This window comes from Budorcas taxicolor, chromosome X (assembly GCF_023091745.1).
Source record: "Budorcas taxicolor isolate Tak-1 chromosome X, Takin1.1, whole genome shotgun sequence".
NCBI lineage: Eukaryota > Metazoa > Chordata > Mammalia > Artiodactyla > Bovidae > Budorcas > Budorcas taxicolor.
This window is the reverse complement of record NC_068935.1, coordinates 131,360,826-131,378,819: the sequence shown is the minus strand read 5'-3', so window position 1 is coordinate 131,378,819 and position 17,994 is coordinate 131,360,826. Positions and strand designations below refer to the sequence as shown.

Here is a 17,994-nt window from a genome sequence, read left to right as displayed (position 1 = left end):
AAGTCCTAAACAATTGAAAAAAGTACATCAAATACAAGAATATCAAAACAGAGATGTCACCGGTGAACAAAATTGGCCTTTGCTGCTGAAACACACAAAACAGGTGGTGCTTGGGAATTCCTTGGTGTCCAGTGGCTAAGACTCCACACTCCCAATGCAGGGGACATGGGTTCAATCCCTGGTCGGGGACCTAAGATTCTTAATGCCAAGGCACAGCCAAAAAATAACATAGTACTTTTCTATATGCCATTTTATGTACACTTGAACGGTTCAGTGGCTAATTGAATGTAACTTTAAAGTGCAGGTTCTCAGTAATATTAGCCACATCCTAATGTTCAGTAGCCACATGTGGCTAGCAGCTACCATATTGACATATTAACAGCAAGGCATAGACCTTTTGTCATCACAGCAGGAAGTTCTGTTAGCACTGTCTGAGGGCTATGGTTATTAAGGTTGAGAGGTGGGCCTAGAAGATCATGAACCCTTTGAGAAACTAACAAAAGTCACTGGCCCTTTCCTAAGAAAATGTGAAAATACATATCCACATGCTATTTTATATGTAAATTCAGGGTTGGGGTTTATGACTTCCTAAAGCCTATTCCTAGGTCATTTAGGGATTCATGAATTCAAGTTAAGAAATCCCTGAAGCCTTTTAAATATTTTAGTTTCGGGTCATAATCTTATTCTTCATGCCAAATCCTATCAGATTCCCAGAAGTCTAACATTCAAGTGAATGTCACATAGAAAATCCTGCCTCTAATTTTCTTGTTCTCTTCACCAGGATGACTTTCTCTTCTATTCCACACTGGCCATATGGTCACTTCCTAGAGCTGACTTTTGTCTGGGAGGACATCTATCAACTCTGAAGTCTCAAACTCAAATATCTGGCACTTGAATTAAGGACTCCTTTCTTCCAACTCTCTCTCACTCACTTCCAATACTACTCGGTTCCTCAGTTTTATCAAGACTCTAGCCCATTGGCCCCTACACTTTCTCCCTACCAGCCCCCTCTTTGTTTGTTCACCTCCTTCCCTATTCAGCTCAGGTAACTTGGAGCAACATGTCAACCACTCTACTACCAAGGTCTTCATTCCCCCTGCTTGTTGACCAGCTCTCAACTCAGCCTCCCATAACCCCACCCTCACTGGGTCCACCTATCTGCCTTTCCCCAGCTTCTCCTGAGGCTCTGAGCAGCTTTAGAGAAAAAGCAGAGAATGTGTCAGATTCGCACCACAGCATATTTATGATGTCTCCAGTCAACTGGGTCTCAGTGTTGCTGCAACCCTATTGTGTTTCCCTTGTCAAATCTTTTCTCCATTTTCCACATCAATCACTTGAGACATTCTCCAGTTACCATATTATCATAAAGATGTATGTGCATAATGGCAAGAGAGTAGAAATAAGCCATGTCCGTTTTAAAGGAACTAATACTTAAATAACTTATGATGCCTCTACAAAATGGAACAATCCTGCTTAGCTTAGTTGCTCAGTTATGCCTGATTCTTTGCAATCCCATGGACTATAGCTCGCCAGGCTCCTCTGTCCACAGAATTTCCCAGGCAAGAATACTGGAATGAGTTGCCATTTCCTGCTCCAGTGGATCTTCCAAACCCAGGGATTGAACCTGTCTCCTGCATTGCAGGCAGATTCTTTACCCATTGAGCCATAAAATGGAATATTGTGTACCTATTAAGAAAATGGAAAGGTCTTCAGGATATATTGTTTTAAGTAAAATTAACTGAAGGTTCAGATTAATATTGTTCATGTCCTTTCTTCTCGTGGGCACACTATGTGCAGTAACAAACTACAGTAAGTCCCCTACATATGAACAAGTTCCATTCCGAGAGTGTGTTCATAAGTCCAACGAAGTAGCCTAGGTACCCAGCTAACACATAGTTACTATATGCCAACTATAATGGGCTTATAATACTTTTTGCACAAATAATACAAAAAAAAAAACAAAAAATTAAACATTTTAGTCATACATTACAGTACCTTGAAAAGCACAGTAGTACAGTAAAATAGCTTGCATCGTGTCAACAAGCAAGAAGAGTTACTGACTGGAGGAGGAAAAGGAGCTAGAAGATGGTTGAGTTAAAGGGTCATCAGCAATAGGAGATGGAGGGCAGGCTGCAATGTCACTCACACCTAATGTTGATGGCCCAGGTTCTCATTCCTTGCTGGAATGAGATACACGTTAGCATCTGTGAAAGTTCACAACTTGAAGGTTCATATGTAGGGAACTGACTGTATGACATCTCAGCAGCTTAACATAATCCATATTTCTTTCTTGCTCATGGCACAACTCAGTGTGAGTCAGGTGACTCAGAGATCTACATGCCACCATCTTAAATCTGTAGCCTTTGAAGTCATAGCCAAAGAGAGAGAGTGCAAACACCACTCAGGAGTCATGGCGGTGGGGGTGGGGATGGGAGGTTGGCGCAGAGATGGTGTAATCAACCTCTGCCCACCTCCTATTGGCCTCAACCTAGCAGCAAAGGAGGCTGGGAAATATAGTTTTCCTGTGTTCATCAGAGAGCAGAAAAAAGGGGGAACTTGGTGAGCACAGAATATTGTCTCTGCCACACTTACATTTAATTAAGAAAGGGGAAACAGAAGAGAACATTTAGTTAACTTTGCTTGTATTCACACTTAAATACTTAGTATAGAAAAATTATAATCATGGGGCAGGAGGAAAGAGATGGACAGGGCCAGGGGTAGAAGTTAGACATCTCAGTGTGTGTGTGTGTGTGTGTGTGTGTGTGTGTGTCTGTGTGGGTGTGTGTAAATTACTAAGCCAGATGATTGTGCTTAAATATTCAACACAATACCATTTTTCAAAGAATGAAACAACATGGCAGATGAGTAGAACATTCTCCACTCTTCTCAAACCTGCTACCATGGTGTTGGCTCTCTGCAGTTGGCTCTCCTCCAACTTCATAGAGAAAACTGAAACCATCACAGATCACATCCTCCTGGCTAAGTTGTTCTGTGGGCACTAAGGTCTGATTTTAAGCTTTGTGTCCCCAGAGAAGCCAGAACTCCCCAGGTTTGGTGACACACCCCTCCCACGATTCTAGAGCATGGTCCACCTCACCGTCCCTGTGCTGTGTATGCATGGTCGTACTTGTCAGTTTCTAGTCTGTCTCCTCTGTGATACTTTAAACTCCTGGAGGACAGCAGTCCTGCATACTCTGTGGATGCCTCTATCCCCGCAGAGCTGGCCGCAGTGTCCCCAGCCAATAAACATGTGTTTGAATCAATGAAACAATGAATTAACCCAGTAAAGGGTTAGGACATGGCTATTTTTCAACACGTGGAGTGTTTCCCTGCTGAAGAATAAGTCTAGTTTGTGACCACATGAAATACTGTTTCTATTTTCTTCGAAGTGTAAACTAGTGATTTTTGCATGAGTCACATCCCATGCTCAGAAATAATGACTGTTATGATCATAACAGATGACAAAATAAAGCCTACAGTTTCTTCTTTGAGGGTTGAAATGTTCTTGGGAAATCATAATGAACAATCTGATTTACAATAATTTTGTAAAAATATGCATGAAGCATACAGTTGATATAAATATTTTATTAGTTTCTGGTGTATATCAGTAATGCAAATATATATATGTGAAATATATCAGTAATCAGTAAGTCTTTGTTGATTATTTTATTTGCATTAGTGTGTGTATATATATATATATATGATAACCCCAATGCCCTAATTTATCCCTTCTACCCACCATCCCTCTTCAGTAACCATACCTTTCTCTTCTCAGTCTGTTTCTATTTAGCAAATTAGTTTACAACTATCAATTTTTACACTCCACCTAAATGTGAAATCATGATATTTGTCTTCACTCTCTGACTTCATTGAGCTTGCTCATCCCAGGTACATCCATGTTGCTGCAAATGCCATTATTTCATTCCTTATTACGGCTTTGTAAATATTCCACTGTGTATATATACCACATCTTCTTTTCCATTCATCTGTGGGTGTACATTTTGGTGGCTTCCATTTGGGCTATTGTGAATTCCACTGCAATGATTGTTGAGGTACATGAGTTTTACTGACTTATGGTTTCCTTGGAGTATATGAATAGGGTGAGACTTCCGAATATATGGTAGCTCCATATGTAGTTTTTTAAGTAACCTCCTAACACTTCTCCACGGTGTCTGTTACAAATTGCATTCCCAACAATGAAGTAGGAGGATTCCTTTTCCTCCCGCAGTAATTCTTTGTAGACTTTTCAATGGTGTCGAATCTACGGGTGCAAAGTGACACCTCAATGTAGCTTTGATATGCATATCTCTAAAAACTAGTGATGTTTTGCAATGTTTCATGGGTTTTTAAGAGGAAAGAAGAACATTGCAAATATATGCCTCTTAAACTTGGTCTTGAAAGACAGCCCTGTTTTGAATTCTTTTTCCACACCCTTCACCAGTGCATTTCTTGAGGGCAGGTGATTTTTAGAGCCCCATGTATGTGCCTGCTAAGCAGGGTGACAATATACAACCTTGATGTACTCCTTTCCCAATTTGGAACAAGTCTGTTGTTCTATGTCCAGTTCTAACTGTTACTTCCTGACCTGCATACAAATTTATCAGGAGGCAGGTAAGATGGTCTTGTGTTCCCATCTCTTTAAGAATTGTCTACAGTTTGTTGTGATCCACATAGTCAAAGGCTTTAACGTAGTCAATGATGCTGAAGTAGATGCTTTTCTGGAATTCTCTTGCTTTTTCTATGATCTAACAGGTGTTGACGATTTGATCTCTGGTCCCTCTGCCTTTTCTAAATCCAGCTTGAACATCTGGAAGTTCTTGGTTCACATACTGTTGAAGCCTAGCTTGGAGGATTTTGAGCATTAACTTGCTAGCATGTGAATCAAGACTGCCCAGAGATATATCAATAACCTCAGATATGCAGATTATACCATCCTTATGGCAGAAGTGAAGAGGAACTAAAAAGCCTCTTGATGAAGGTGAAAGAGAAGAGCGAAAAAGTTGGCTTAAAACTCAACATTCAAAAAAAGAAGATCATGGCATTTGGTCCCATCACTTCATGGCAAATAGATGGGGAAACAGTGGAAACAGTGTCAGACTTTATTTTCTTGGGCTCCAAAATCACTGCAGATGGTGACTGCAGCCGTGAAATTAAAAGATGCTTGCTCCTTGGAAGAAAAGCTATGACCAACCTAGACAGCATTATTAAAAAGCAGAGACATTACTTTGCCGACAAAGGTCCATCTAGTCAAAGCTATGGTTTTTCCAGTGGTCATGTATGGATGTGAGAGTTGGACCATAAAGAAGGCTGAGCACCGAAGAATTGATGCTTTTGAACTGTGGTGTTGGAGAAGACTCTTGAGAGTACCTTGGACTGCAAGGAGATTCAACCAGTCCATCCTAAAGGAGATCAGTCCTGAATATTCATTGAAAGGACTGATGCTGAAGCTCCAATACTTTGGCCACCTGATGTGAAGAACTGACTTGTTAGGAAAGTCCCTGATGCTGTGAAAGATTGAAGGTAGGAGGAGAAAGGGGTGACAAAAGATGAGATGGTTGGATGGCATTACCGACTCAATGGATGTGAGTTTGAGCAAACTCTCGAAGATAATGAAGGACAGGGAGGCCTGGTGTGCTGCAGTTCATGGAGTCAGAAAGAGTCAGACAGGACTAAGTGACTGAACAAGTCCAGAAGGGTCCCATTTTTTTAAGGATGTAGTTACAGGAAGTGTCCACAAGGCGACAGCATTTCACACTGCCCCACTGTGTCTAGATGAGAAACCAGAGGTTAGGGAAAGTCATGTTCCTGTTTTGTGAATTCTAGTGTACTATGCCAAGATAAACATCCAAGGGCTAGGGTCTCATTACTTGCATTTCAATATTTTATTGGCATATAGTGGGTTTAATATGATGAGTTTATTTTAGCCACACAGCATCTTGATTGAGGTATACAGAGGTATACTCCTTTGGTTTCTGTTTCCAGATCAGTTATTACAGAGCGTGAAGTGGGGTGGCCTTAGCTAAAGAGTAGGCTTTTTGGAATTCTCTATTTTCAGTATAATAGTGGATGCACCTTCATAAGGCCATCCTGATTTATGCCCCCGCCCCACAAAAAACATCCCCTTTGATCACCTACAGTTTGTTTTCTAAGGCGGTGAGTCCCCTTCTCTTTTGTAAACGAGCATTTTTGCTGTCATTTTAGACTCCAGCTATAAATGGTATCATATGATATCTGTCCTTCTCTGTCTGACTCACCTCACTGATTTTATCAGGTCTAGGCCCCTCCATGTCGCTGCAAATGGCATTATCTCATTCTTTTGTATGGCTGCATGACATTCCATTCTATAGATGCACCACATTCTATATTTTCCATTCTGCTATGGATTCTGCTATGGATGGGTACATTCATGGTTTTCATGTCCTTGCTGTTGTAAATAGCGCCACAATGAATATAGGAGGGCATGTGTCTTTACCAGTTATAGTTTTCTGGGAATATGTGCTTAGGAGTGGAATTGCAGGATGATAGGGTCTATGGGCTTCCCTGGTGGCTCAGACAGTAAAGAAACTGCCTGCAGTGCGGGAGAGCTAGGTTCAGTCCCTGGGTGGGGAAGATCCCCTGGAGGAGAGCATGGCAATCCACTCCAGTATTCTTGCCTGGAGAATCCCATGGACAGAGGAGCCTGGCGGGCTACAGTCTATGCGCTTGCAGAGAATTGGACACGACTGAGCAACTGAGCACCACAGCACAGGGTACTCTATATGTAGTATCTCAAGGTACCTCCGTTCTGTGCCCCGTAGTGCCTGCTACCAATTTCAGCACAGAGTGGAAGTGTTGCCTTTTATCTCCAATCCTTGTCCCACATTTATTCTTGTTATATTTTACATGATAGCCATTCTGTCTGGGGCTAGCTGACACTTGATGAAGTTTGATATGCATTTCGCTAATAATGAGAGATGAGAATCATCTTCTCATGAGCTTTTGTAAAAGAAAAGGAAAGAAAAGAAAAAAGAAAGACCACCCATACAATGTACATCTTTAATTGACTTCTGGAAGATTGGCCCTGCTTTGGATTTTTTATTGTCACCATTGCCCAGTATATTTCTTGAGGGCAGGTGATTTACAGAGCCCCATAAGCCCCCTATGTTCCTGCACATGGCATTATTTCATTCTTTTCTATGAGGGAGTGATATTATATTCTTTATACGAACTCTATCTAATTAAAAAATCAATTCGTCTCTGAATGGGAACATTCATGGCTTTCCTGTCATGAATCATCTTCTCATCAGCGTTTATTAAACAAACAAAAAAACGAAGAAAGAAAGAAGGATCGCCCATACAATTTCTCTCTTTAATTGACTTCTGAAAAACCCGCCCTATTTTGAATTCTTTCATGGCACCCTTCCGCAGTATATTTCTGGAGGGCAGGTGATTTTTAGAGCCAGACAGGCCTTTTGAATGCCCAGAAGTTCCCGTTTAAAAAATGAAATTACAGAAAGTGTCCACAAGACGGCAGCATTTCCTACTGCCCCACTCTGCATAGATGGGAAACCAGAGGTTACGGAAAGTTTGTTCCTGGGTTGTGGATTCTAGGGTATTGTGCTCCGATAAACACCCAAGGGCCAGGATCTCATTACTCTGCATTTCAATATTTTATTGGCATCTTGTGGGTTTAATATGATGTGTTTATTTTAGCGGTTCAGTTCAGTTCAATTCAGTCGTGTCCGACTCTGCGACCCCATGGACTGCAGCACGCTAGGCTTCCCTGTCCATCACCAACTCCTGGAGCTTACTCAAACTTATTTCCATTGAATTGGTGATGCCATCCAACCATCTCATCCTCTGTCGTCCCCTTCTCCTCCTGCCTTCAATCTTCCCCAGCATCAGGGTCTTTTCCAATGAGTCAGTTCTTCGCATCAGGTGGTCCCAAGTATTGGAGCTTGAGCTTGAGCTTCAGCATCCGTTCTTCCAATGAAAATTCAGGATTGATTTCCCTCAGGATGGCCTGGTTGGATCTCCTTGCCTTCCAAGGGACTCTCAAGAGTCTTCTCCAACACCACAGTTCAAGAGCATCAAGTGGCAGTACAAGCAGCTTGATGCATATATATATGTACACATGTGTACTCGGTTTGCTTCTGTTTCCAGATCAGTTATTAAAGAGTATGAAGTGGAGTAGCCTCAGCTAAACAGTAGGTTTTTTCTGATTCTCCATTTTGAATATTGTAGTAGATGTGCCTTCATACAGACTACCTTATTTATTCCCCTCCTCCCCCCCCCCCCCAACCGTGCCATTTGGTCACCTTCAGTTTCTTTTTGAAGGCTGTGATTTCTCTTCTCTTTTGTAAACGAGTGTATTTTATTTGTATCATTTTAGATTCCAACTATAAGTGGTATAATATGATAAAAGTTGTTCTGTGACTTACCACACTGAAGTTTATCGAGCCTAGGTCCCTCCGTGTTTCTGCAAATGGCATTATTTCATTCTTTTCTATGACGGAGTGATATTCCATTCTACATACGCACCAGACTCCTCTGGCCATGGGATTCCCAAGCAAGAATTCTGAAGTGAGTTGCCATTCCCTTCTTCAGGGGATCTTCCCAACCCAGAGATCTAACTGGTGTCTCCTGCATTACAGGCAGATTCTTTACCGTCTCAGCCACCAGGGAAGCCCCATTTCGTGAAGACAGGTGATTTTTACAGCCCCGCAGACCTTTTGAATAAGTAGTGTCCTTAAGGTCGTGTTTTAACGATGTAGTTATAGAAAATTTCCACAAGGTGGCAGCATTTCCTACTGCCCCACTTTGTCTATTTGAGAAAGCAGAGGTTAGGCTGGGTTTCCCTGGTGGCTCAGATGGTAAATATTCTGCCTGCAATGCTAGAGACCTGGGTTCGATACCTGGGTTTGATCCCTGGGTTGGAAGATCCCCTGGAGGTAGGGCAGCTGCAACCCTCTCCAGTATTCCTGCCTGGAGAATTGCAGTGGACAGAGGAGCCTGGAGGACTACAGTCCTTGGGGTCCGAAAGAGACGGATGCAACTGAGCACACACACAGAGGTTAGGGAAAGTCGTATTTCTGGGCTGTGGATTCCAGTTTATTGCTCCCTGACAAATATCCAAGGGCTAGGTTCTCATTATTTGCATTTCAATACTTTGTTGGCATCTAGTGGGTTTAATATGATGTGTTTATTTTAGCGGTACAGCAACTTGATGCAGAATTACATGTACACATGTGTCCTCCTTTCAGTTCTGTTTCTAGATCAGTTATTACAGACTGTGAAATGGAGTAGCCTCACCTCAAGAGTAGGCTTTTCAGAATTCTCTATTCTCAGTATTGTAGTGGGTGTACCTACATAAGGACATCCCTGTTTTCCCTCTTTCCCCTCACACCATCCCCTTTGATCACCTTAAGTTCATGTTCTAAGGCTTTAGTCCCCTTCTCTTTTGTAGATGGGTTTATTTGTACCATTTGAGACTCCAGCTATAAGGGGGATCATCTGATCTCTGTCTTTCTCTGCCTGACTTACTGCACTGACTTTTCTCATGTCTGTGTCCCGCCAGGTTGCTGCCAATGGCATTGCTTTATGCTTTTGTATGGCTGACAGATATTCCATTCTATAGATGTGCCACACCTTCTCTTTATACACATCTGTTGATGGGCGTTTCGGTTTCCTGAACTCTACCCGTCAGTGCAATAACACCCTCCCCTTTTCCAGGTTTCCTGACATTCCCAGATGCTTTGGGACATCAAAATCTTCATCCTCCTACTCTGAGTTCAGGACTAATCATTTTCCCTAATCTGAGGTTATTTTGAATATAAAACCGAGTCCTACTCGGTTTTGGTGTGTGGCCCACCAGACCCAGCAGACGTCTTCTTGCCAGGATAATTCCTCCCTGGGGTGGGGCCCGGTGGGCCTTCAGATCAGGTACAGCCAAGCCTGCCTTAGCCCTCAGTGGTTTTCTTTTGTCAATGCTCACTGAAATCCTGGTTTTTGTTAGATCTAAAGGAAACAGAAAACATAATATTGAAAAAAATGCCCTCTGAGTTGTCATGCAGAGGTAAATCTCAAGTTTACCTTTAAACATGTCATTTTGGGGGAAGTTTTTGTTGTTGTTGAAGTCATTTATTGCTGAGACAGTTCTACTCACTGTATCTCCCCCTTTAAGCCACTTTCCTCTCAGTCCCTCTTTAGTGGGCCTGAAACCCATTCGGTTGACACCCACTTGCCCTCTGTACTGAAGATGAGAGCTGGGCCCCTCTTGGCCCCCAGGCTTTGGGGACCCACCGTTACCAAAAAAGTGAGTGGCCTCTTGATCTGAGTTCAGTGAAAAACACAACCAAGCCAAAGATAAGGAGAAGGAAGACTTTATTATTACTTGTTTCAAGTAAGCAGAAAACTGGGCTTCTTTCCCAAAGCAATGTCTCCTGGAATAGCACATCTGGGAAGTTTTAAGTTAAGGGTACATGCATATTCATGAAGGTGCTTGAGCAAAAGCAGAATTCAGCATAGAATTGGGGCCAAGGTGGACAGAGTCCAGGCTTTAGTTGATTAAAGTCAGAAGGGTCAATATCATCATTCCATCCGCCACCTGGGTGGGAATGTTAGTCCCTGCAGAACTCAGAGACTGGATTAGATTGTGATATGTATCCCTTGAGGAGGAACTAGAAGTCTGGGAGATAGTGGAAAACAGAGGAGCCTGCCAGGCTACAGTCCATGGGGTCGAAAAGAGTAGAACAGAACTTACTGACAGAACAACTGTCTCTTGACTGCTTTCCCTTCGTTCCTGCATTCCCTCACTTCCCTTAAGATCATTCATTGCTTAAATGCTGGAGAGGGTGCAGAGAAAAGGGAACCCTCTTACCTTGTAGGTGGGAATGCAAACTAGTACAGCCACTATGGAGAACAGTGTGGAGATTCCTTAAAAAACTGGAAATAGAACTGCCATATGACCCAGCAATCCCACTGCTGGGCATACACACTGAGGAAACCAGAACTGAAAGAGACACGTGTACCCCAGTGTTCATTGCAGCACTGTTTACAATAGCCAGGACATGGAAGCAACCTAGATGTCGATCAGCAGATGAATGGATAAGAAAGCTGTGGTACATATACACAGTGGAGTATTACTCACCCATCAAAAAGAATGCGTTTGAATCAGTTCTTATGAGGTGGATGAAACTGGAGCCTATTGTACAGAGTGAAGTAAGTCAGAAAGAGAAAAACACCAATACAGTATACTAACGCATATATATGGAATTTAGAAAGATGGTAACAACGACCCTATATGTAAGACAGCAGAAGAGACACAGAGGTAAAGGAACAGTCTTTTGGACTCTGTGAGAGAAGGTGAGGGTGGGATGATTTGAGAGAATAGCATTGAAGCATGAATATTACCATATGTGAAACAGACCGCCAGTCCAGGTTTGATTCATGAGGCAGGGTGCTCAGGGCTGGTGCACTGGGATGACCCTGAGGGATGGGATGGGGAGGGAGGTGGGAGGGGGTTCAGGATGGGGAACACGTGTACACCCGTGGCTGATTCATGTCAATATATGGCAAAACCACTGTAATACTGTAAAGTAATTAGCCTCCAATTAAAATAAATTAATTATTTTTTTAAAAAAGAAAAAAAAATCATTCATTGCTGAGGACCTGTTCAAGGGCAAGCATTGTGGCCAGGCTTAGATCACAAAATGGCTTAGACCAAATATGGTTTCCCTTAGGTCAAGAAAGCCTTGTCTGCTTCTCCTTCTCCAGAAAGTGAAAGTCATTCAGTCGTGTCTGAATCTTTGTGACCCCATGAACTATACAGTCCATGAAGTTCTCCAGGCCAGAATACTGGAGTGAGAAGCCTTTCCCTTCTCCAGGGGATCTTCCCAACCCAGGGATTAACTGGGGTCTCCTGTGTTGCAGGCGGATTCTTTACCAGCTGAGCCACAAGGGAAGCCTGCCTTTCTCCAGGGAACCCCCTATTCTATCTGCTTGTACCACTTCAGAGCTTGTGACTGGTGCAGTCATGCAGTTGGCTATCTGCTCTGTGGTCACCATCTTGAAATTCTTAATTTGCGAACAAGCAGCCCCCACATTTTTATTTTATACTGAACCCTGCAAACTATGTCGCCAGGGCCACCTTCATCCTTTGTAGAAACGTGACTCTAACTTAAGCCTCCTACCCAAGACTTACTATATGTTATGAACTATATATGCAAAAGAACCAATTTTTAAAAATTTTTTAATGTATTTTACTTATTTGACTGCTCTGAGTTTTAGTTGAGGCACGCAGAATCTTTTAATTGAGACTTACAGGATCTAGTTCTGTGACCAGGGATCGAACCCGGGCCCTCTGCACTGCGAGTGAGGAATCTTAGTCTCTGGGCCACTAGAGAAGTCCCAGAAACAATTTTTAAAATAAAAAACAACAGCCACGACAACAACAAAGACCATTTTTAAAAAGGAAAACCTTCTGTGGCACTTTCCAAAGTAACAATGTCTAATGCTGGCCAGCAGATGTCACTGTTGCTGCGTGACAAGAGAGGATTTTTAACAGCCAACTCATCTGAAAGATTTTTGAGTCTTCAGGGAGGCAAATCTACAAAGAAGCTTGATGTAAAAACTCTTTATAACATATTGCTTTTTTCTGGTGAAAATACTACTACAAAGACAGGAAACTCACCATCCACCAAATCTAAGTGAAAGAACTGCACATAATAACAAGGTATTCACTGGGTTAAATAAAAAACACATAATGTAATTAAATGCCACTTCTTCAGCTAAGTGGACATATTACTTTAATACTGCCTTGTCGTTTCAGACTGGGGGTTAACACAGGGGATATACGATACTGTGCTTTAGATGAAATAAAAATTTGGTCTTGGTCCCCATTTCTAGTACAGAGATGTTAAAACCCGTGGAATTTCCTAAGTGAAAAGAGCCGTTAAGGTGTTTTTTGTTATGCTGATAAGTAACTTCTGGGAAAGATCTGAGAGGGGAGGGGCGGTGTTGCAGGGGAACCAAGCTGGGGACTGGAAGGTTGGAACTTTCAGCTCCCCATAACTTCCAGGGAGAGGAGAGGGGCTGGCGGTTGAATCAGTTGCCAATGGCCAATGGTTTAATCAACTGTGACTAATACAATGACGCTTCCATGAAACCCCAAAAGGATGGGGTTCGGAGAACTTCCAGTTGGTGAATATGGGGAGATTTGGGGAGAATGGGGCATTTGCAGAGGACTTGGAAGTTCTGTGCCCTTTCCCCATACCTGCCCTTGGTGTCTTTCACCTGGCTATTCCTGAGTTTGCCTGCGACCCTCCTTAGTCCCTCAGTTGTGTCCGACTCTGCGACCCCATGGACTGTAGCCCGCCAGGCTCCTCTGTCCATGGGATTCTCCAGGCAAGAATACTGGATTCTTGTATTGCCATTTCCTCATCCAGGCGGATTCTTTACCACTGAGCTACCTGGGAAGCCAGTTCCTGAGTTTACATCCTTTTATATCCAATAGGCCGTTTAGTAAGTAGAATATTTCTTGGAGTTCTGTGAGCCACTCCAGCAAATGAATTGAACCCAAGCAGAGAGACATGGAAACCACTGGTTTATAGCCCATTGGTCAGAAGTACAACCTGGACTTGCAGTTGGCATCTGAACTGGAGGTGGGGAACCACACAGCAGGAATTCTTAACCTGTGCCATCTGAGGCTGCCTCTAGCTCGATAGTGTCAGAATCGAGTTGAACTGTAGGACCCTCAGCTGATATCCGAACATTTGCTTGTTGGAAGTGTTGGGAGAGCACCCCGATCCTCACCCCGCCCCCCACCGCCCCCCCGCCCCCGCCCCCGGCCGGCGTGCCTTGAAACTGAGTATCAGAACACCCAAAGAGCTTAGTAAAGACATTTGCCCAGTGGGTTCACTTACTGTCTTGAAGGGTTGGATTTGTAGCCACAAAAAAGTGTCAAAGGTTAAAGTCCAGCAAAGAGTTGATGCCTTTCATTCCAGTGAAAGTGAAAGTGTTAGTTGCTCAGTTGGGTCCAACTCTTTTGCAATCCCATGGACTGTAGCCCACCAGGCTCCTCTGTCCATGAAATTCTCCAGGCAAGAATACTGGCATGGAGTGCCATTTCCTTTCATTCCAGAGCCCATAGCAAATATGGCAGAATAAATCCAGGGTTTCCCTTGGATGTGTTTCCTAATTTGCTGAAAGGTCCCAGCTGAACATATATACCCTGCTCAAAGTACGTCAGTTCAGTTCAGTTCAGTTGCTCAGTCGTGTCTGACTCTTTGTGACCCCATGGACTGCAGCACGCCAGGCCTCCCTGTCCATCACCAACTCCCGGAGTCGACTCAAATTCGTATCCATTGAGTCAGTGATGTCATCCAACCGTCTCATCCTCTGTCATCCCCTTCTCCTCCTGCCTTCAATCTTTTCCAGCTTCAGGGTCTTTTCCAATGAGTCAGTTCTTCCCATCAGGTGGCCAAAGTATTGGAGTTTCAGCTTCAGCATCAGTCCTTCCAATGAATATCCAGGACTGATTTCCTTTAGGATTGACAGGTTGGATCTGCCTGCAGTCCAAGGGACTCTCAAGAGTGTTCTCCAACACCACAGTTCAAAAGCATCAGTTCTTTGGTGCTCAGCTTTCTATATAGTCCAACTCTCACATCCATTCATGACCACTGGAAAAACCATAGCTTTGATTAGATGGACCTTTGTTGGCAAAGTAATGTCTCTGCTTTTCAATATGCTGTCTAGGTTGGTCATAACTTTTCTTCCAAGGAGCAAGCGTCTTTTAATTTCATGGCTGCAGTTACCATCTGCAGTGATTTTGGAGCCCAGAAAAATAAAGTCTGTCACTGTTTCCATTGTTTCCCCATCTATTTGCCATGAAGTGATGGGACCGGATGCCATGACCTTAGTTTTCTGAATGTGGAGTTTTAAGCAACGTCATCCCTGTGGAAATAGACAGCAATGAAGTGAGATGAGTCAGTTGCTAGAACAAAGATTTGTTGCTAAGTCCAAACTCCCATTTTTAGGTAATGGGACCAGTGTGCTCAATATTAAAATGTCACTACCACTCAGGTAATAATTCATCATAGGAAGACATTCAAATAGCCCTCACAGTCTCTCAGATCAGTTATTTTATGTGGAGAAAGATTAGAAAGCATTCTTTCTGTTGTTACCAGAATTCATTAGTGTGTACAACACTGCAAGATCAGCAAAACTGCAGTACGTAAAGCAAATGCACCCGCAAATAATAATGCAATAGCAAAATGGTAATGCTGCCTGGGTTTCATTAAAGCAAATGGTTAGTCTGTCATGATCCACCAGCCTGGGAAGCTAGCCCTCCAAGTTTCTGGGCTTGGACCCATTATCCATGATTTATGTGCAATGGACATGTAATTTACCATATGTTGTTTTAGCAAAGCCAAACAATTACACTTACAAGAGGATGCTGAGTACACAACTATATTACATCCACGAAAGGTGGAAGGCTAATTAAACTATGCATAACCCTACAAAATGGACTGTAGGCATCAGTATGTACACTCAGACTGGAGTGGTGGGGATAAGATCTCTTCAGAGATCTCCCATCAGTGGCCATTTCTGCTCTGTATCATTAGCCCCCTTCCACAGCCCTGCTGTGGATCACGTCTAACTCATCATCGCTCCTTCCAGCCCCTTAAATCTCAATATCTATCCAACCACAGTGTCCTTGACCTTGCCTCATGTCTAACACACCTTCTCCTCATGCCCATGAACATCCATCTGTCTTCCCCCCCCATCCAGCAGCCCAGTCCTGGCCTGGTTTCCCTACCCAGTACAGAATACATGGCTGGCCTTGAACATCTTCTCATCAACACACCCAGCTTCCTCGTGCCATTGCCCTGCCACCATATGCAATGGGCAAAACTCCAAACCAGGTTCCTTAGCCTGCCCTCACAGTTTACCCCTGCTGAAGCTCACCCACTACCTGCAGAGGGGCAGTGTGGAGCCCACACAAAATTGGGGTTGCTCTAGCTCCATGTCCCACAGACTGATGGAAGCCCTCTTCATGACTGTCTGAGATATTTAATACCCTGCTCAATCCTCTCACTTCACAATCTGCAATATTTAATATGTATGAAATAGTATTTAATATTTAATACTCTGCACTATCCAGTGAACACCTTTTGGCCAAAGAGATTGGCTCCAGAATATTATTCTCATGCCTGTTAGAATCACCTCCACTCTGATAGATGCTGGACACTTTCCAAACAAACGAGTCTGTGAACAATCAAGTTCCCTTTTTACAGAACCCTCTTGAGAAACCTGTATGCAGGTCAGGAAGCAACAGTTAGAACTGGACATGGAACAACAGACTAGTTGCAAATAGGAAAGGAGTACCTCAAGGCTATATATTGTCACCCTGCTTATTTCACTTATATGCAGAGAACATCATGAGAAATGCTGGACTGGATGAAGCACAAGCTGGAATCAAGATTGCTGGGAGAAATATCAATAGCCTCAGATATGCAGATGACACCACCCGTATGGCAGAAAGTGAAGAGGAACTAAAAAGCCTCTTGATGAAAGTGAATGTGGAGAGTGAAAAAGTTGGCTTAAAGCTCAACATTCAGAAAACGAAGATCATGGCCTCTGGTCCCATCACTTCATGGGAAATAGGTGGGGAAACAGTGGCAGACTTTATTTTGGGGGGCTCCAAAATCACTGCAGCTGGTGACTGCAGCCGTGAAATTAAAAGACGCTTACTCCTTGGAAGGAAAGTTATGAGCAACCTAGATAGCGTATTCAAAAGCAGAGACATTACTTTGCCAACAAAGTCCGTCTAGTCAAGGCTATGGTTTTTCCAGTAGTCATGTATGGATGTGAGAGTTGGACTATAAAGAAAGCTGAGCACCATAAAATTGATGGTTTTGAACTGTGGTGTTGGAGAAGACTCTTGAGAGTCCTTTGGACTGCAAGGAGATCCAACCAGTCCATTCTGAAGGAGATCAGCCCTGGGACTTTTTTGGAAGGAATGATGCTTAAGCTGAAACTCCAGTACTATGGCCACCTCATGCGAAGAGCTGACTCATTGGAAAAGACTCTGATGCTGGGAGGGATTTGGGGCAGGAGGAGAAGGGGACGACAGAGGATGAGATGGCTGGATGGCATCACGGACTCGGTGGACGTGAGTCTGAGTGAACTCCGGGAGTTGGTGATGGACAGGGAGGCCTGGTGCGCTACAGTTCATGGGTTCTCAAAGAGTCGGACACAACTGAGCGACTGAACTGAACTGAATGTGGTCTTGGAGATAATGAAAGCTCAGATAGGACCCAAGTCAAGGGTCTGCTAAAATAATTGCTTTTCTATTTGCTTTTTACATTTTTCTGTTTACTGATTTTTCTCCAGCAGATCTGCATTATTCTAGTCTAAAGCTACTATGTGAGAACTAGGTTCACATCTATCCATTAGTCCTTCCACTCTCGCGGGCCTTTCTTCCGTGTTGGTAACATGAGAGGTTTGGACTCTGTGATGCTTAAATTCATTTCAGCCCTGACAAACCAGAATTCAAGGACTCTAAGGAAATGGGAGTCAAGATTGAGGAGGAAACCACTTAAAATAACAGGAATAATGTGGCCATAAATCTCTATATGTTAACATGGAATGACCTCAAAATAAAATTTTTTTAAGGAGAATGCAGAATACTGCATAGTTTTGGTGTATGTACAAAGAAATTATCTTGAATGATCTGAAAGAAACTGGTTACAATAATTCCTCTGAGTTAGGGGTAGGTGTGGAACTGGGGGTCATTTTTTTTAAGTTTTTAAAAGAATATGTATTTATTTAGGCTGCTCAGGATCTTAGTTGCAGGCATGTGGGATCTTTAGTTGCAGCATGTAAGATCTAGTTTCCTGACCAGGGATCGAACCCGAGCCCTCTGCAGGGAAGCCCTCTAGGGGTAATTTTATACTCTTTGGTACACTTTGGATGTTTAGCAGCTGAACTATATTGCCTTCTCAAATCAAGAAA

At 43.1% G+C, this 17,994-nt stretch overlaps 1 pseudogene; it reads left to right on the top strand.

The window, feature by feature from the left end:
- Nucleotides 1-2,410: 2,410 nt before the first annotated feature.
- Nucleotides 2,411-17,994, top strand: part of LOC128069670 (aldose reductase-related protein 2-like) — an 83,560-nt pseudogene continuing 67,976 nt past the window's right edge.